This window comes from Spinacia oleracea, chromosome 4 (genome assembly GCF_020520425.1).
Source record: "Spinacia oleracea cultivar Varoflay chromosome 4, BTI_SOV_V1, whole genome shotgun sequence".
Taxonomy (NCBI): Eukaryota; Viridiplantae; Streptophyta; class Magnoliopsida; order Caryophyllales; family Amaranthaceae; genus Spinacia; species Spinacia oleracea.
In genome coordinates this window covers 166,531,364-166,553,472 of record NC_079490.1, presented here as the reverse complement: position 1 = coordinate 166,553,472, position 22,109 = coordinate 166,531,364, and the positions used below count along the sequence as shown (strand labels likewise).

General features: G+C 34.6%; 1 long non-coding RNA gene across 1 annotated transcript; it reads left to right on the top strand.

The window, feature by feature from the left end:
* Positions 1-7,775: 7,775 nt before the first annotated feature.
* Positions 7,776-9,709, top strand: LOC130459433 (uncharacterized). Its single transcript, XR_008918825.1, has 3 exons — positions 7,776-7,799; positions 8,759-9,112; positions 9,326-9,709. It is a non-coding gene; the product is annotated as an uncharacterized lncRNA (long non-coding RNA).
* Positions 9,710-22,109: the final 12,400 nt, after the last annotated feature.

Sequence of the window (22,109 nt, the reverse complement as noted above, 5' to 3'; positions counted from 1 at the left end):
AAAAATTGAACCCAAGACCTTAGGTAGTATACAATAAAACCTTAACCAGTACTGCAACTTTAATTTTGTTCATATTGAGAAAACTAATTATATTATATTCTAAACATTTGGGCCATGTTCCGCCGCTCACCTCGCACACCCTTAAAACCGCCCTTGTTAAGACGAACGGGAATAACATGCATGCAAGACATGACAAACAAAACATAGTGGAAAACCCACTTTAATTATACTTTGTAGGCACATCTAATCGTGATTGACAATTTAAACATGAGTAATCACGCACCAACCTAGCTTGCGAGTTCAACTTCCATTGTAATTTTATTTTTGAAGGTACTTTCATTGTAGTTAAGATCGAATGTACGTATATATGTTTGTAATCCTTCTTTGTCTTAATTAGGAAAAACAATATAATTAATGACGACCATATCTTTATAGTATTCATGCATGTACCGATGTACAATATAATTAGACTACTAGTCCTACTGGCTAGCTACTAATACAAGCTAAGCAAGATACGTTCTAGATTATTCCTTGATCGATGAAAAATTGAAAATATCATCTCGATGGATCTATTAAATAAACAACTCTTCACGTACGTAAGATGTCTACATTATATATTATCCTTATATATTCACTTGATATTATTTAAGAAAATAATAAATTTCTTCAAAAAGGTGTCAAAATGATGAGTAAGAATTATTGCTTGGTTTAAAATACATGTCACGCACGCATCATGCAATAACATTAGTAAACATATACAATACGAACTACTCTGTATAACATTATTTTTTCATAATTAACAATACGATTAACTAGGAAATAAAAATGTTGCTATGATATGATTATGTTCTGTCAAACGGACATTTGAGTGATAATTTAGAGTCAAATGTATCTAAACTAAACAATCTGATTAAACGGATCAAACGATAAACCAAACTAGAAACACTAGTATGGACGAATAAGGATCTCACCTAGCTACACTCTCGTAAGTTTTATCACAAAATTCAAACTCTATTAATCTCAATAACAATGTCTAAAATAACAAACTAAGTAGGAAATATAATAATTCTAAATTACATAGGAAATAAACACCTAATTATACAGGGACTCCTAATAGAAATAAAATACATCTTTATTCTTTTTCTTTTCCTTTTTTTTTTTTTTTTTTTTTGTACCCATAATCTCCTATCCTTAAGGTACTAGCAAACTTTGTAGGATTCCTAGCTACTAAAGCATTAAAAGATACTACATCTGTTCTGCAATACTTACATCGTTTCTCATTTGCGCACTATTCATCAATCAACTTTGACAATCATTCTTTCATAATTACGTAAGAACAAACATAGTCAAGTGATGAGATCTTGTTAAACTCGTACCAATGCGAGGATTCCAAATATCAAGTTTTTATAATTTTTACTTATACACAATTAGAAATATTAATGTTCAAAAAAACGTGTTGGAATACGTGAAAAAAAAATGATGCAAGCATTGTGAAACGGGGGTACGTAGTACGTAGTATGAATTATGAATTATTCTAATAGAACTAGGAATAAGCCTAACAAATGCCTTATACGTCAAGTTTCTTTTCCTTCGTACAACTTTTTAAACTCGAACCATAATGTTGACTTTTAATCTTGACCATATAACTATTCAAATCCATATCAAATGTACATGGAGTCGCCTTAATTAGAGCTGAATTGAACAATCAAGCACAATGTTTAACTACCAAAATAGTGCGCGCACGGGCAACGCGCTCAATTAAGCACAAATCAGCCAATTAAGCTATGGTGGCAAGCTAGACACCTCAAATTCCATAGCATGAGTTCGGTTTTGGATCCTGTAGAGTTCTATCATCGATCATGGTAAGTCGGTATCACTAAACGGGTAATTATAAAATGTAATAATTTAAGGGATCCTAAGCTAGGGGAGGGGAATGACTAGATGAATTTAATTATATACAATACAATAGTGGCGTTACTAAAAGTAAATCTCCTACTTTTGCATGGCCCTAGCTAGTTAATTATCCCGTTTAATTATCACTACAAGAATTTGCATCTTTAACGACAATCTAATTACGACGGGTCAAAAATCCCGTCGCAAAACCCTTTTGTGACGGGGCAAACAACCAAAAAATGACGGGAATAACCGTCGCAAATGTCTTTTACGACGGGTTTACGACGGGATTTCTATTAACGACGGCCCCCTTTTATGACGGGTTCGCGACAGGAAATCCCGTCGTTAATCAACGATTATTGGCCTTTCGCGACGGGATTTCCCGTCGTTAATAGTACAATTTCTTGTAGTTATATAATTATCTGAGAAGAAAAATCTACAAAGAAACACACATACATTGTAACTATTCGTGAATCGATTTGAATCTTCTGTCCCAATATTATTGTGTATCATTCCTTAATATATTTATATCATTTCATTTTATTGGTCCGATTCATTATATATATTTAATTAATTTATTTTTTGAGAGCGTAATTATCGTGATATGAGTTGGACAAACAGGATGACTTGGTTGTATGAAATGAGATACTCGTACAATAAAATAGCGGGACAGAGAGTGAGAGAGTGATGGATAGCTCAGTTGGTTAGAGCTTCCATCCCGGTTCCAGGTGATCCTGGGATCGATTCTCATCCCCGCCCTTGTGGCTCATTTGCACCAAAAAAAAAAAAAAAAAAAAAAATAGCGGGACAGAGAATTTGAACCGTTAATGAATACCCTAATTCCCAAGTCGACAAGAAAAGGATGCTATAAGGATTCCCCCATTATTCTCTCATCTTTCCACTCCACTTAAAAGTTATATGTAGGGAAGCATGCATTTTGATAGGGATAAGGAATGATCGATGACTTAACAGTTAACACCACCACTAACACTAACATAAAATCACACACTTACATTCTTATATTTTGACATTTTCTGTTTGTTTTGTGCACCACAATCCTTCATTATAAAAACATTTGATATTTTAATTTTAGACGTCATTATTATTGCCTTTTTAATTATCCCTTTCTTTCTGTTTAAGATTCAGTGTACCCTATTTTTTAGCCTTTTGTTTACAATACCTGTTCACTCCACTCCCTTTTAATGTGTTCACTGGAAGTAAGCACGTACGCTAACATAGGCATTGGTGTAATTTGATATTTTTTTTACATAAACTTATAGGGACATAAAGTCAAATCATATGTATGCCAATAATGGAAATAATCAGAATGTTACTCGAGTCGGCCGGGTTCAGATCATGTAATAGTAATAACTCACCTGCGAGTTTGAGATTCATTATTCTCTCATATGAGAAATTATATTGGTGAATAACTCCACATATCACCAATTGGTTTAATTTGAAGATCAAATATTGTCAGTTCGACTTGTAAGGGGTTAGAGAGCGTATTGCCGACATGGCCAGGTGAGATATGTCAAATCAGGTCATGGTGGGTGTTGGGCTAAAAAGTTCAAAAAATATACAAAGTAATTAAGTTCTTGCATAATAATTAAGCAGAGGCGAGGCCATTTTAGGGGGACCAAGTAAGCTAATTTACTTATGTTTAAAAGATTGGAAAATTTGGTAATATTAATCCAACCTTTGGCCGGTTTTCTTTTATTAATCTCACCTACGACATATTTTTTAATAATTCCACCTTTACTACCCAACGACTTTTATTGGGCTTAAGTGACCGATAATCGGTGAAAAAATCATCGAGATGGTGATGAATTGATGATGATGACTGAATATATCGAGAGAGAGTCTTTCCACGTAGGGACATATTATCGCCTACAATAGGTTTATGACGTGTTGGGCCCAATAAAAGTCGTTGGGTGGTAAAGGTGGGATTATTAAAAAATATGTCGTATGTGGGCTTAATAAAAGAAAATCGGCCAAAGGTTGGATTAATATTACCAAATTTTCCTAAAAGATTTTTATATTTTCACATAAGTTACTCCTTTTTTTAAATGGGAACTTTGGGTACGTGTCGAAGCTCCCCCTCACCCCTTAATTAAGTTAAGCCGTTGGTAATAAGTTCCACAAGATAATATAAAATAAATTAATTAATGTAAGTAAGACCGAGCATTCTGGCTTGGCCATGTTTCTTACGTAGTCGGAATTTCCAAACCTATATATATTTGCAAAATCAAAATCTGGTGGGTACACAGGCGAAAGTTCTGGTGGATGAAGAAACCACAATTCTTCATTAGATTTTCCAGTAAAAGCCAGATATTGCTCCCTAGCTAACTTAACATTTATATGACAAGCCTGTATATATGTTGATGGATCATGGAACAAAATTACGTTGAGAGCGGGAATGGGTTGGGTTCTTCAACAGTCAAGGAATGCAGATTCAAGAATCATTGGGGGTTGTGACTACGGTTTAGGGCAATCAGCATTACATGTCGAAGCAATGGCTTGTTTGCGTGCACTTTATTGGGCAAAAGACTCTTCCCTGCCTAATATAGTTATGTACTTCCTCCGTTTCAGAAAGTTCTTTACGCTTTGGAATACGTGTCCAAAATAAAAAAAACCTTGACCTTAAATTTTCACTATTATATACGTCAAAACGTTATATGTAAGATCTTGTTAGATTGGTCTCGGTATGTATTTTCAGAATATCAACTTTTTATAATTCTCCCATATACGAAATTGGATATATTAGTAGTTAAATATTGCATTGAAATCCGTGCAAATAGTAACTGTAAAGAACTTTCTAAAACGGAGGTAGTATACGCTATCTTGGTCTCGTATTTGCAGGGACATATCATTCCAGAGATTAGTGCCAGGTGGACTGTGCAAGCCATTTTTGAAATAGGTAAGAATTTTATGAGTTACGTGATCAACAAGGTCCAACGAGATCAAGTTCATTTGGCACATGTTCTGGCAACAAGAGCAGCGAAGGATGGACTACAGTTCGTTACGCCGGTTGATGTTAGATCTATGATTAATTAGGTTTAGTTTTCATGTAATTTTATCCTATGTCAAAAAAAAAGAGTTAATTATTAAATAGTACTCCAAACCGTATCTAACTTGAAGTAACGTACCTTCAAAAAAAACTTAAACTAACGTACGTTGCATGTATGTAGGGAGCATTTTAATACTTCTTGCATGATCACGTACTGAATAGTCATACAATTACACATACAGTCCTTCTGTTGCTCTTTTGCAAAAGAATTACTACAAGAATTACTCCATACTCAGTAGATATTTGAATATAAGACGTCATTATATTAATTATCGATCGCCTTTTTAATAATTCTTTTCTTCCTCTAGAAGATTCAGTTTGCATTTTTTTTAGCCTCTCGAATCCAATACCTGTCCACTCCACTCCCTTTTTTGGGGTTTTCTAGTCTTTTTGTTTTGTTGGCAAGAAAGTAAGCACGCTGCATAAACATTGGTGGATCTAGATATTTTTGTACATTAATTATGTAGAGACATTGAGTCAAACAATATATGCCAAAAATGGCAATAACGCATTTGTGCTTCAAGTCTTCAACTCTAACTAATGATAATAACTGGCTTTCTCTGCAATAATTTGTTTCTTTAATGACAACCTAATTACGACGGGTCTAAAATTTCGTCGTGAAAGTCTTTTACGACGGGGCTAATAACCAAACAAAGACGGGAACAACCGCCGCAAATTTCTTTTTACGACGAGTTAACGACGAAATTTTTCATTAATGACGACCCCCTTTTATGACGGGTTCACGACAGGAAATCCCGTCATTAATCAACGATTATTGGCCTTTAGTGACGGAATTTCCGGTCATTAATGGTACAATTTTTTGTAGTGTTTCTAAACAAACTAAGCTCAGCTGATCGATTGGGCTCCAATGTTTTGGTGTGTGTAAAAGAGAATTTTATAAGAACTTTTATAATTAATGAATTCAGATAATATGAGTTCGTGGCTAATAAGTTCATATAAAATGGAATCAGGTAAAAAATAATCTCTATTCTATAAAGGAACAGCTGAGGTTACTTTCGTAATTAAACTTTTCGTGTCCCCAAAGTAAATGACAAAAATACCCTCACACCCTTCCCATTTCGTTGGTTATCGGCTTATCGCTGAGCCTCTCCCTCACTTCTCTCTCTCTTCACTTTTCCCTCAGCAAACAGCCGTTTCTAGGGTTAGAGAGCCCCAATCTCATACTCTGTCTCCAGACCGGCCTCCTGTAAGCCTCCGTTCATCCAGTCGTTGTCGCCGCCGCCACAGCCTGCTATGGTAGTCAGTTGGTTGTTGGTGTTGACAAGTTTTGTTGTCGTCATTAGTGTTGTAATTTACTTTCATCGCTGAAGGATCGCCGCCGTCACATCTTTCGCCGGATTTCGGTTCTACTGTCGCCGGTTATGCTGCTGGTTGTGGTTGATTGTCTTCGTGGCAGCTTTGCTTATTTATTCTCCTCAGGTTTATTTCTCGCAAACCAGTTTGATGATTAGGTATGTTTTACGCCATTAATTTTGATATGGGTGTTGTTTTTTGAGTTTCGTATTTTGCATCTGGACATGTAAATTAATCGAATTTTGGAGAAATTTGATTCTTGATTTTTCCAATTTTGTGTTTTAAATTAGCTGATGTCGAATTGCATTTTCACTGTTTTGATTTCGGAGGTTGATTTGGGAAATATCCAGTGAAATTTATGGGTTACGGTTTCCATCATTCCGTTGCGGATGACATATTAGCTATAGGGCTCTAATTTCATTTTTCGTAGTAATATCTGCTTGAATTTGAAGAAATGAGGCTAAATTATTCTTCAATGTGCATTGACATTTGACATTTTCATCACTATAAATATGTTTGCAGCAATTATCATCTTAAGGAGCATCTTAGTTTTGACTTCTGAGATTCTAATTTAATAGAATGAGTCGGATTATGCTGAGGTCAGTGTCAGCCTCAAACTATATAATCGAGCTCAAGCCTAGCAAGGCTGAACTGATTGTTCTTTGTTTGTTATTTTACTAAAGTTGTGATTTTAAGGTTTATTAAAGTTTCCTGGAAACAACTCCAACTCTTACTGTAGCAGCACTCAAACAACAAATAATTGTGGATTTTAGAGGCAGAGACACAAATCAAGCAAACCTCATACTGACTTACTCCATTTTTATATAGTATGTCCTTTGTGGGTAACCTTTGCTGAATAGCTACCCAGACTAAAAACATGTGCTTTGGTGATGCCATTTTCTACCAGACCACCTGAACCCAGTTACACCTATGGACTTGCTGACTTAGGAGGTCATAGCAATTCTTAATAGAGAAACTGCTACCAGGACCAGATTGATTAGGCATAATCACGCCTTTAACTATATCTCTTAATACCACATACCTTCTTCCGATACCAACGACTTTTCTTTGGTGGTTGGTATGTCCACCTGTTCTTTGGTGGTTGGCTGTTCTTTAATATTTCATCAATGCCGAACTCTTTTTTGTTTTTAGTTGTTGATTAATTTCATTGATATAATCATTTTAGTGCTGGCTTTATGGATTTTTTCGCAATTTGCAAGTAGTTATGTTGGTAGATGAGGAAATTATTGTATGATCTCATCTCTGATGTTGCAGTTTTAAGAATGTTGCAAAATATGAAAAGTGTTGTGTTGTATATCATCGATTATGCTTTGAAGTTTTCGATTGGTTAGCATTAGATAGCGAGTTCGTTTTCTAATTGGCTGAATTGATGTGTGTACTTGACTGAAATGCTGCTGTAATTTGGCTCAGGATTTTATTGGAACCAGAGAAGTAGGGGAGTTTCTTAGTGGTGCTTTGGCTGGAGCTATGTCGAAGGCGATTTGGCACCTCTTGAAACCATAAGGTCTGCTTTCCCTCTGAGTCATCTTCATTGTTTTTATCATCTTGGATATTATTCGTATATTGCATCTACACAACCTTGAAATTCGCATCATATAATTCCACAATTATCAAGAGGGAAATTCAATCTCTATTCAATTAAACCTGTAAACGAGCTTAAATTTTTCTCCATTTTAATGTGATAATGAAGTCAGAAGCTTAATTGGACTTGATGAATCCCAGATTAGAAGGGTCATCCAAATTGAATGCAACTTCTATTGTTTAATGTCGATGAAACCCAAAAACCCAAAATTGAGCTTCTTCAGGGCATAAGACTTTCTGGGTCTGATATATCTAGCGCTATATCAGCGTGTCCTGCGTTCTTATGCATTCGCTTGAATCTTATAATTCAAACTCTGAGGCAAGTTTTGGTTAGTGATGAGAATGTGATTAGGATTCTTAGGTCGACCTATCAATGTCCCTTCGTGAATTCTACGTGAATGTGTCTGATGTCTGATGTCTTAGGGATCGTCTGGATCTTTTAAATCAGATTTTACATCAGTTTTCTAATCTCCCTCCTATTTCTGATGGTAATTGAGATCTTTTTCTCATTTTTATTATGAATTTTGATTCATTATAAAAGAAGATGAACTATCTTATGTGTACATTGACTATCAGTCAAGTTGGGTTTATTTTATTTGGAGATGTTTCTTATATTTACTTGGAGGTGTTTCGTATATTGGTTCACAAAAGAAATTGGTTCACAAAAGTTTTCGCTTGACTAAAGCTTTCGCTTTGGCAGTCTGAGTTCTGTTGGTGATCCTCTTCGCTATTTCATTTGGTAAAGAAAACACAATCCCTTCCCTACCAGAAGTGCATTGCTTATTCTTCTTCCCACTATTTACATAACTACAGTTGTGACTCTACAATTAATAATTTAGCATTTATTAAAACTATCTAATACAGCATTGTGAGTCTTACCAGGTTTAACACTTTCAAGAGAATCTCAAACTGAAGCAAAGCCAAATCGGTGTAGCAGCCTCAATGACTGCAAATTAGAGTTGTCCATGTGTGAACAGAATCTGCCAGTGTCATAAAACCAGGGTGGCAGAAGAAGCTTATTCATAGATACCATCTCAACTAAATGACAATGCCAGACTTCTATGTTATGGAGACTGTAAATGCAAACAAACCGAAGTTGAAGCAGTCTATCAAACCCTAGATTTCCCGCCTCCAGTCGCTGTCTTCGCTTCTTCTCCTTCCCGCTGCTCTTCTCCATCTCCGCGATCCCCTTTTCCCTCAATTCTCTGGATCTGACTTCGGAGTCTCCTTATACAAGTATGAATTTATGCATCTTTTTTTGTTAATCTGATTTCAAAATTTTCATATAATACTTGAATTGATCGATTTCAATTAATTTTGTTCTTGCACAGGTAACAGTTTAGCAAACTGAACTATTATTTTTAGGGAAAGCAAACTGAACTATTAGCATTACTGTTGTATATTGTTGAAGTGTGGATGTTAATGCAGTATCTGTTTCTGTTGGGACAGCTCTTTTGCAAATGTATGCAAAGTTTGGTGAAGCAGACCCATCTCCGCTACTATTTGACCAGCTTCATCCAAAGGATCTTATTGCTCGGACTGCAATGATATCTGCTTATTCTCAAAGTGGGTACACGAGTGAGGCTCCCAATATATTTAAGCCATATGCAATTAGCAAACAGAAACCTAATGATATCACTTTTTTCAGTTGCTATTTAAATAGGGATGATGTATAATTTTCTTTTGTCAGTTGCTATTTAAATAGGGATTACGTATAATTTGTCTTTAGATGAACTTTGTGAACAGGTTTTTTGGCATATTAATTTTGGTCATTAGTTGTAATAAAACAATTTAAAGTTCTGATATTATCTCGCACGCATCGCGTGCATATAAGACTAGTAATCATATAAGCTAGATAAGTTAGGTCTAATGCACAAGTTAATTGCAATGAGAATTTAGTCTAAACAGAGAATTGATAGAACCAATTTCGACTTATAATAGTAATGGGAAAAAATCATTAAAGTAATAAATTAATTGCATTGATTCAAAAGTAAATGTACAACTTTCATAATCGATACGGAGTTAATGAATAAAGTCATTGATAATTGTGAAATGTGAGCGTTGGCACTAAATTAACTTTTAGACTTTGATAAAAAAAAATGTTTTAGATAAGTTTTCTTTCATTTGACTTTAAAAGTGAAGAACAAACAAGTAATAATAATTAGATTTGTAAAACACTAGATGAAAGTATTTTAAACTAGATTAGTTCCTGTGCACGCACAGATTTTGATCATTTTTTTCACAAAATATTTAACTGAATATCTACCAAATTACTGCATAGGTATAACATTTTTAACATACTCGTTTAAATTTATTCATCTAATATGCATATTTAAAATGCTAATATGGTAATTAATTTGACCAAAATATTAATTGATATATTTTCCATTACTAATATAGCGATTTGACTAAAATATTACCAATTTATAATAATTGTTATTACGTCGTATTTATCTTTGTCATAATTTATAAACTAAATTTTGTTTCCATACATAAGTTGTTTATAAAAAAAAGATAGAGAATAAAAATAAAATCAAACAGATTTACTTTTTTGGGAAAAGTGGTTTTCGACGGGAAAAAATCGCACCAGGAATTGACACGTGTCATTTCTGGTGTCTCTTTTAGTATATAGTAATAGTAGTACAGGGACTAAGCATCTCGATCATTTAAAAAGTTGCAAAATTTTGAAAATGTCACGAATAATGCTGTGAACATCATCACCGTCTGATTATGATGACGGTGATTTATCCAATGGCCCAATTTGGTTCTTTGCTCTCATTTTAATTAGGGTATGGTTCTCACCGAATTTTAATTATAAGTGTAATATATTCATTTAGATAAGTAATTGTTCAATTCAAATTAGATAAACTTTATTCAAGCTAAATAGTTGGATGTCAATATGTCATGTCGATATTCCTTCATCCTTTAGTAAACAAAAACTAAAGTAGATAAATGTTCAAGAAATTTCGTACACAATATAATAGAAATGGTCCTCCTATCAAACCAAAAAAAAGAAAGATAAGATGAGTTAATTTATGGCTTAAAAGTGCAAAGGGAAACATGGCACTAGATATTTGATAGTACTAATCATCATCGTAGATTCATAGATCACTTAATTTGATAGATATTTTTGTCCTGCAATTATATACACATACATATATAGATAAACATAATGAATGAAATAAAAAGTGTTGGTGATGGTGTTGCATTTCTAAATGTGGAAAATGGAAAGCCACGTGGAAAGCTCGGATTAGCGCACTCATAGTCTCCTTATCATGCATATGTAGACATGCATAACATTGTGGATGATACAAAGATGAATGTGTTACTGGAACATTAGAGGATAGAAAAGCTATATATATATTTTTTTTTTTTTTGCTAAGCAAGAGAGAATATATTAATTGAGCAAAATATTACAACTTAGGCTAAACCAAGTGATACAAACCAATTAGGTTGGACTCTATCAACAAGGACTTAGCAACTCACAGCTATACAAGGCACACAAACAAAACGAACAAGGCACAAAGCCCATTACAAGGTTATAAACCAATCATAATCTCTCTTGCTCACAGCTTTTGGCAAAACTACTTGAATTCTGCCCTTAACCACTTGGTTCAAGCTACTCACAGTGTGACTAACAGTGGGGATTTGATTATCCCAGAAGCTTGCATTCCTGCTCTTCCAAATCAGGTACACAGCAGTACCAATAGCAGCAAAAATAACTTGTTTTCTGAACTTAGTAACTCTGCTATGACCAATCTTCCTTACCAACTGATGCAAGGTACCAGCCATAGGAACACCCAACCACTGCTGCATTGCCTACATAATCTGATAGCTGAACTGACACTGAAAGAAAAGATGGTTGTGATCTTCATCCTGCAACCCACAAATCAAGCAAAGAGCAGTTTGACTAATCCCAATTCTAGCTAATTTAGCTGTAGTCTGTAGCCTACATTGAGCAGCTAACCAACAGATGAATCTGTGCTTAGGGGTGAGCAATCTATTCCAAGCTAATCTATCCCAATGCACCCTAGGTTTCAAATCCAACATTTTCTCATAAACTTGCTTCACTGAATAATGAGCCATGCCCTCCAGGTCAGACAGAGTAAAAAATTGCTTAAGCTTCTCCTTAGTAACACAAATTTGTCTCTAATACCAACTAGCAGAAGAGCTAGGTTGGTAATCCCACCATTCCCCATCTTTGAGGTAAACTGAAGTAATCCACTTGATCCAGATATTATCCTGCTTCTTAACAAGAGCCCAAACATATTTACCAATGAAAGCCAGATTCCACAGAACAACATCCCTAAAACCCAAACCACCATGCTGCTTGTCACAACAAACCTTATCCCAAGCTATATTACTTGGTTTCTGGCTGAATGCTTGTCCACTCCATAGGAAGGCTCTACATATCCTCACAATGTCCTGCAGCACTGATTTGGGAAGAACATAAATCTGAGCCCAATACATATGCAGACTAAGCAAAACAGAATTGATTAGTTGCATTCTGGCAGTGTAAGATAAGTTCCTTGAGCTCCAGATCTTAATCCTAGTGATCATTTTATCCACTAGATGTCCACATTGAGCCACAGTAATCTTTTTAGAACAAATGGGAACACCCAGATACTTGAAAGGCAAAGAACTTTTGGAGAAACCAGAAACATCAACTACTCTTTGCACTTCATTCTCTTGCATGCCATGACAGTACACAGAAGACTTCTGCTGATTAGCCTTTAAACCAGCTGAATTTTAAAAAAGTTTGAAAGCTTGTAACAAGAGGAGAATAGATTGATAATCACCCTTACTACACAGGATCAAGTCATCAGCAAAACAAAGGTGAGTGAACTTGATATCTTTACATCTTGGATGAAACTGGAAATGAGAAGATTCACACATTCTGCTCAATATCCTAGACAGATATTCCATACATATGACAAACAACAATGGAGATATGGGATCCCCCTGCCTCAACCCTCTTTTGGATTTAAAAAATCCATGCATACTTCCATTCAACATCAAAGAGAACATGGGAGTAGTAACACACTGCATTACCATTTTCACAAAAGAGCATGGAAACTCCAGATAAGTGAGCATTTCATACAAAAACTGCCAATCAACTGTGTCATAAGCCTTCTGAAGATCAATCTTCATGAGACAGCTAGGTTTGACTGCCTTCCTGCCATAATGCTTAACTAAGTCTTGAACAACCATAATGTTGTGGACAATAAACCTACCATGAACAAAACCACCTTGGTTTTCCAAGATCAGATCAGGTAATACTTGTCTTAATCTCCCACAAAGGACCTTTGTTATGCACTTATAAATGGTGTTACAACATGAAATTGGTCTGAATTCACTCACATCTTTTGGACATTTAGTCTTGGGGATGAGAGTGATGACAGTATGATTCACCTCCTTCAAGAGCTTCCCATTCTGCAACATATCCAGAATAGCTGCTATAACCTCATCTCCAACAATATGCCAAGCATCTTTGTAGAAATAAGACCCAAAACCATCTGGACCTGGAGCTTTGACTCCTGGAATAGAGAATAAAGCAGATTTAACCTCATCAGCAGTGTAAGGGGCATTGAGAATACTTTTGTGATGATCCTGACACACAGGACCCTGCTGAACTATTTGTTTAATAACAGGAGTTCTGTGGTCATGAGTGGTGCCTAATAACATTCTGTAATAAGCTAAGAAGGCTTCAGAAACCTCATCAGCTGTGTCTTTCCAAATTCCAGTCATATCACAGATACTGTAAACTTGATTTTGAACTCTTCTAGCTTTGATGCTTTGATGAAATAGAGCAGTAATTTCATCTCCTTCTTTAAGCCAATTAACTTTAGCTTTTTGACTTAAGAATGCCAAGTATGCCTTATGTTTTTCTTTATAATCTTGTATAGCTTTCAGCTCAGCATCAGCTACACTTGCATCAGTAGGATTGCTATGTAATGCACTTTGAGCATTCACCATTTCCCGATAGGCCTTTGGATCTGCAACTTGAACATCAGTAAAGCCAACTTTGTTCAATTCTCTCAAGGCTTGCTTAACTTTCTTAAGTTTGCAAACCAATCTGAACATTTTACTTCCATCTATGTGACTACTCCAAGCCTTCTTGACAGTTTCAGAAAAGACAGGAGAACTCTTCCACATTGTAAAGTACTTGAATGGCTTCCTCCCTCCATCACTCCTAGGGTACACTGTCAAAAGACCAGGTGAGTGATCAAAATGACCTTCAGGCATGAAGCAAACTTCAGCAGCTGGAAAGATTCCTTGCCATGCTTGATTGGCCATGAATCTGTCTATTTTTGAGAAAACCCTATTAGTGCCTTGCTGCTTGTTATTCCATGTGAAGAAATTCCCCACACTTTTGATATCCTCTATTCCACAGTTGTGAAAGCAATTACTTATATCAACAATATCACTCTGTCTGACAGGGGCCCCAATTCTTTCATCAACTGCCATCACACTATTAAAATCACCACACAGAATCCATGGATCCTGAGTGTTAAGTAATCCTAAATCCCTCCACAACTCCTGTCTCAAATTAGGATTATTAAAAGCATAAACAAAAGTGCAATAAAAGCTATGCATGCCACTGACTGGAGTAACATGGCAATGCACAAATTGACTAGAAGCAGCCACTATATTCACATTAAAACATCCAGAGTTCCATGCAATCACAATTCTTCCTCCATCATGAAAGCTAGAGTTGCTAGAAAAACACCAATTTGCAAAAACTCTTTGATAAAGCCTCCCAAGGTTTGAGAGCTTTACCTTATGTTCTAGGAGACCAACTAAACCCACAGCATACTTCTGAATGAAATGCTTGACCTCATCCTGTTTCTGTGTGGAGTTCAGACCCCTAACATTCCAAGCTAACACTCTATCCATAAGATTCAGAAGAGTCCCCTCTTCCAGTTGGATCACCCCCTTGTACAACCCCTTGCACTTGCTCTCCCATCAGGATATCATTCTCAATCACATCCAATATCTGAAAAGATTAGAAGTTCTAACTGGTTGTTCTGACTCAACTCTCACCCTTATGGGCCTTAATGATCTTTGGAAACCTTCCTGATCCACAATAAGACTAGTCACTTGAGCTGTTTGAGTAGGTATTGCAGGTTGCTTCCTAACCCAAACTCTTTTCCTACCTTGCCTACAATCACCTTGCAAATGCCCCATCATCTTGCACTTAGTACACTGTGTTGGCTTCCATTCATAGAAAACAGGAGCTCTTACCATTATTCCATTCTCATCTCTAAATGAAACATGTTCAGGCAACTCTTGAGTCAGTGGAACATCAATCATTACCCTAGCAAACTGCAGCTTATCTCTACATGTTGTAGCTTGATCTCTTTTGATTGGCTTCCCTATTTGTGCTACAATCTTAAACAGAGCCCTCTCCCCCCAATATTTAAAGTGTAGCTTAAATTGTACCCATATTGGGACAGACTGAAGTTCTGGCTTGTCCATGTCCATATCAGGGTTCCAGGGTTTCAGAATCAAGGGCTTGTTATCAAAGAAGTAATGACCTGTCAACACCTTATCCCTTGAATCCATAGTAAGGAATCTCACTAGAAACACCCCTTTTCTCACCATCACTACCTTATCAACATTCAACTGTTTCCAGATTCTCCTAATGAAACCCTTCATAACATTGATAGGAGGATTAGCTCCCACAATGTAACAAACTACTGCTGAATTCCAGAAATCGATCTCCTCTTGAATGTCATTAACCTCAATTTCAACACGGTGATTATCATGAACATCATTTCCAGCAGCATTATCAAAATCAATATATTCAGTATTCATATTATCATTCACAGTATTCGAATCAACATTATGATTATTCGCAACCTCATCAAATTGATGTAGAATAGGGATTGAAATCGCACCAACCTCCATATTCGATCGAGTATTACCTTGCTTCAACTGGTTTGTTGAGCCATGAATCACTTCCAAGAACTCATTGAATGAGTGACGCAATTCTGAATGAGCTTGAAGATGCTTCAACCCAGATTTTGGCGTAAAAATTTCATTTTCAACCCCAAAACCAAGAGCTTCAACCCCCAATACCTCCTCAATACTGCGCGTTTTCAATGCCTGGGAATCCGATGATGGACCTCGAGGTTTTCCTTTGCCATTTCCATGCTTGTTGCTGTGAGATTTCGAGCCAAATTTTCCTGCCATGGTTGCGGTGCACGTTAGGCTAACATGCACCGAGAGAAAACTTGGGGAGAAAGTCTCTCAGCTTAAGAGTTGTTTTTGAAAAGCTATATAAATATACTCGGTACTTGATTGGGTAATTAGAGTATATAGTACGTACATATGGCAATTATTAGACCACAGTAAGTGCGCCCTTATTTTTTATTGGTTTGGGTGGTGTCTAAAATATTCCAGCAAAGCAGCAAAGTCTTTTTTTACGCGCACAATTAAAGTTGATCAACATGGACCTGACCCGCTGACTCGGCCCTACCCGACCCGACCTGAAAGCACTGGGTTTTGGACAGATGCTTTTGGCCCGGTCTGAATTTTTTAAAAAACTAGCTTTTGAGCCCGTTCAATGAACGGATAATTATATAGTAGTTGTTAAGCCGTCTTTTAAAGTGCTAATTTTATCGAGGGCTTGCGATTTTAGTGGGAATAGATGATTCATATAGAGGTGAAAGTTGAAAGTTGAAAAAATAATTAAATTAGATGGTGAATAAATTTGAGTGTTACAAAGGGAGATGGAGTAGTCGAGTGGAAGCGATTGAATGATATATGAATTAAATTGTGGATTGAGGTTGAATGAGGAAGATGAAATGAAATAGGGGTTGAACCGTTGAAGATGTAAAATATTTTGTATTACAAACAACAAAATGAAAAAATTGAAAAAATAAATAAATTTATGGATTAAAGATATATGAGGGTGACACGTGCCACTACAAGAAATTGTACTATTAACGACGGAAAATCCCGTCGCGAAAGGCCAATAATCGTTGATTAACGACGGGATTTCCTGTCGTGAACCCGTCATAAAAGGGGCCCGTCGTTAATAGAAATCCCGTCGTAAATCCGTCGTAAACCCGTTGTAAAAGACATTTGCGACAGTTATTTCCGTCATTGTTTGGTTGTTAGCCCCGTCGCAAAAGGCTTTTGCGACGGGATTTTTGACCCGTCGTAATTAGGTTGTCGTTAAAGATACAAATTCTTGTAGTGTGCCAACTTTTCATGTATGGTAGGGTGACACGTGTAAACTAATCATATATGGTTATCCTTTTTAAATACTAGGTATTGATTTGCGGACTTTGGACAACATAAAACAACATTTTTAGTTATAAATTTGACCCGACCTGAACCCGTCTTTTGATTAGGGCTACGCACAATTATGCATATATGGTAGCCTAGCTAGCTTAGTGTAGTGTACAACTACTACTACACTGCTAGTGTTTTAAGGACGGGCTTCAATTCGGGCTCAGGTATTCATTTTGTAACCATGTTGATTAATACATGAGTTGTCATGATCAAATATTGTTTAGGTATGAATTGACACATACATTGAATTTTTATCACCAGGTACTACTCCTACAAAAATAGTGAAACTTCTTTGTCGCGGAAGGAAGCTGTAGTGCTTGAATTGGCCTCTGTTTACAATGAGGTAGCTAAATAGTTAGTCGACCCGAATAAATGAATAATCCACATCATTATTCAACTTGTATAACTAAATAATCCGTAACTCTTATTATTGAAATTCAAATATCGACAATGTAACGCACAACAACTAGTGAGTAATTTCTTTTCACAATTATCATAAAAAAAAAAAAACTAATCCATTCTGAATTAACTTCAATTCGAAGAGCTAGCGATAGAAAAATGTACCAATTCTCATACCATGATCGACGATCCAATATTGATTGCTTAATTTGGACCTAATTAACCCTAGCTAGCACTATAGTCAATAATCTACAGATAATGTGAAAAGATAAAAAAAAAATCAACGAACATGACTCAACTTATGTTTTGTTCTCTTCACCTTATTCTTATTGATTACTACGTATTACTTATTTTTTGTTAAAATCAGAAAAGACTAGAAAACTTTACATTACAAGAAATTGTACTATTAACGACGTCGTTAAAGGCCAATAATTGTTAATTAACGACGGGATTTTCCGTCGTGGGCCCGTCATAAAAGGGGGCCGTCGTTAATGGAAAATCCCGTCATTAATCCGTCGTAAAAGACATTTGCGACGGTTGTTCCCGTCTTTGTTGGGTTATCATCCCATCGCAAAAGCCCTTTTACGACGGGATTTTTACCCGTCGTTATTAGGTTGTCATAAAAGATACAAATTTTTGTAGTATAATTAGACTAGGTCAGAAAAATAAAAATAAACACTCATAAGAAACGTACATACAGTCAAATACAGCTTAGATCAGAAGAATCCAAACTAAATCAGAGCGGACCTTAAAAAATCAGACTAGACTAGATTAGGCTAGAAATTAGAAAAATCTAACAAAATGAATAGAGTCTTAGGGTGCGTTCTATTCACCTGATTTTCACGTAATTATTTTTCCTGAATTTATGTGAACTGAATTTATCAAAATTTATTTTAGTTATAAATTATACTTGGTAAACCCTTATTTTTTCTGAACTTATTTTATCTGAATTTAACTGAACTTATTTTCGCTGAAAAAAGTGGAAATAAGGTGAACAGAACATGTCAAAACAAAGATGTGCATGATTATGTTGTACGTAGATATTTATCAAGCTAGCGTTGTTACTGAGTACTAACGGTACGTGTTAGTTTGTTACAGATCGATGATGAATCACCAAAATGCATGGAGTTTCCGTTAAAACTTGGCTATATTTTTGGGATATTATGGTATGAGATCGACAGATGTGATATATACTCGTATGATCCAAAAGCCAAGATAAAAAGATCGATCGATTGAACTATAAATAAATAAATAAGCGAAGCAGCGGAATTACTGTTGTTATCAACATCAATATCATCGACATAGCAGTTATATAATTATAGGAGTGTAACTGTATATATGTACGTAGTAGTTTGCAATGCAACCTGGCAGGGAAACTAAGGGCGCCTACAATTTACAAGATTGTCAACGAATATTGGTAATTGTCACCATCTTATCTTCTTCATTATTCTTACAATTAACGTATTCCCTATAGGCTATAGCTCCTAGTCTCCTACATGCATGTGCTCCTCAATTTTAAGTTTGTTAGTTCTTGAAAGTATATTCTTATGAAATCTTAATTTGTTCACAATAAAATAATTAAAGCTTATGTCAAAAAAATTAAAATAAATAAATAAAATAATTTAAGGGGATATTTATCCATAATAATTAATTATATTTTAAGTGGGGAATAAAAAAGGAGACATAATTCAATTCCATAGTCCATGAATTGTTGGCCCTAATTACCTAGCTAACTATAGACTTTTAGACTGCATGGTGGAGTAGTTATATATATACTTCAATCGTATACTTAATTAATTAATGTGGATTCCTAAAGTCTTATACATTGTTAACCAACATAAGTTGGTGGATAACTCATCTTATGACTTGAAGGTCATAGGGTCAAGCTTTATCAGCAAGCAAAATGTTTGAAAATGGCTCAAGCGAAGACCTGCGTAGTTGGGCTGACTAACATGTGCTAGGTGTTGGTTCATTAATGATCTTTTCTTCTTACCTATTAAGAAAAAATATTAGTCATACCATATTCGGAATTCCATTCTAACCTCTAATTATCAAACAAGCACAATAAAAAAATACCCAAATTTTTATATGAGACTGTCCTCACCATCAACTGATGGTGAGACCAGTTCACACTTGCGAATTTAGGTATGTTACTTCTATAGTTTAGACATGTTACTTTTTTTTTATATAATTTTAGACGAAATACATTTTTTAGTTTAGGTATGTTACTTCTATAGTTTATACATGTTACTTTTTTTTTATACGGAGTAGTTTTAGGGGAGATACCTTCTTAGTTTAGGTATGTTACTTTTTTTTTTAATAATTTTAGAGGAGGTATTTTTTTTAGTTTAGGTATGTTACTTCTATAGTTTAGACATGTTACTTTTTTTTATATAATTTTAGATGAGGTAATTTTTTAGTTTAGGTATGTTACTTTTATAGTTTAGACATGTTACTTTTTTATACGGAATAGTTTTAGGGGAGGTACATTTTTAGTTTAGGTATATTACTTCTATAGTTTAGACATGTTACTTTTTTTTTATATATAACTAGTACTGAAGCCCGTGCGATGCACGGGTTTGTAAATTTTCGTACATTTTTGTGTTATTATACCATCGTATATAAATAGCCAAATAGGTATTTTATGAATTATACCTATAATAGAAAGTTAAAATAGGTCCCTTTTCAAATTGGAGTATAAATATATTCTTAATATTTAAAATGTTTATACATAAGTTATTCTTGTGATCTCAACAAAATCATTACATATACTTTGTATAAGTATAGAAATCGTATATTATGCATTTGTTATCGCGGTTTTAATATGTATTATTTGGAATCTAGTTTAAGTATGACTTTATTTACTTAATTACTAATATAATATTTAGTACTCTTTATACGGTTGTAGGAGATTGGTGTGATAATATTAAATTGTATTGGTTGGATAGGTTATGTTCACCATAATTTTTAATTTTTAAAAAAATGTTATTTAGTTTAAGTACGACTTTATTTACTGAATTACTACTACTTAATATAATATTTTAGAATACGATTTTATTATTTGGTTATTTAGTTAAGTAGGACTTACCAACTTTGAAACCTCTTATGCATATGTTATGCGTTTAAGTAGGATATATTAATGGTATATTACGCGTATGTTGTTCTTCAACTCAAAGTTGTAATATGGTCACCCTCTCCATATATATTAATTAGCTTGAATTTGCCTATGTATTTTAAAGGCTCATACTTAATTAACCTGCTCGTATAACTTCTTAACCATAATTTTAGCCTCCCTAATTCCTTATTGTCCATGTCTGTCGGTGGTTCCGGTGATGAACCGCAATCAAAATCTACTATTAAGCAAACTTATAAAAGTTAAGGACCATTAAATTTGAAACGTAACCAAATTACAAACAACCCAATTATAATTCAATTTGCAATACCTTAATGCATTTGGAGATTGTCTGTGGCACATATTACGAAAGAGGTTTGTTGTGCTTAACTTTTAAGCTAAAACTAAAATCAAATGTTGCAAATGTGTTAGTTCTGTTTATCCATGAAATTCTTGCTTTCAAAACATAGATTGTTGAAATTGAAAGATTACACGTGGTAGATAAGATTTAGCATAACGAAACCTTGATTATATGGAGATATATCTGCACAAAATTTATTCATTCAGGAGCAACAAACAAACGATTAGGGAAAAAATCATGAAATCATACCTCGATTATTCCCTACACGATACACGTAAATTATTAAGTATGAAAAAATGAACAAAATATTCTAATACTTCGTACAACTTATTACTAATAATTAGAGAAGTCAAAACAACAAAACATATCTAATACTATAAGAACAAATAATTAATACAGCACAAAGAAAAGAAGCAGCATTAGACGTATTTAAGGGAAGGGGGGAATTGGAATGTGGTTTTTTTTTTAAAAAAAAAAGTTATAGATTTCATGGCATTATCTTTTTTTTTTTAAGCACAAAAAAAAGTAGCAGTAAACGTATTTAAGGGGAGGGGGTGATTGGGATGTGTTTTTTTTTTTTTTTTTTTACAGATTTCATGGCCTTATCTTCTTTTTTTTTTTTAATCTTCATGGCATTATCTTTAAAATATTTTATATTTTACCAAGAAATTTAATTTTGATTTTTTATTTTAAAGATTAATGTCAAATTGTCAATTATAACTACCGGATATTTTCTTTACAGGAATTTCAATATTTATCTTTTTTTTTACTTTTATTTTATTACCTTAAAATTGCAGAAAAATAGATTAAAGTTACAAAAAACTGCATACTACGTAAAAGTTATTTTGGTGTACAATAAATTTATTGTACACCTTGTGCGCGCAAGACCTTTTGTATAAAAAGCTCTTATACTCCGTCTTTGATATCACTCATTGGCCTAATTGTAATACCAAAGATAAATAAAAAATTTACTCTAATATTCTTTGAATTTCATCTACGAATGCTCGATTAGTGATCTAGTAACAGCGTAACAGTACATAAAGCAAACATTATACTTC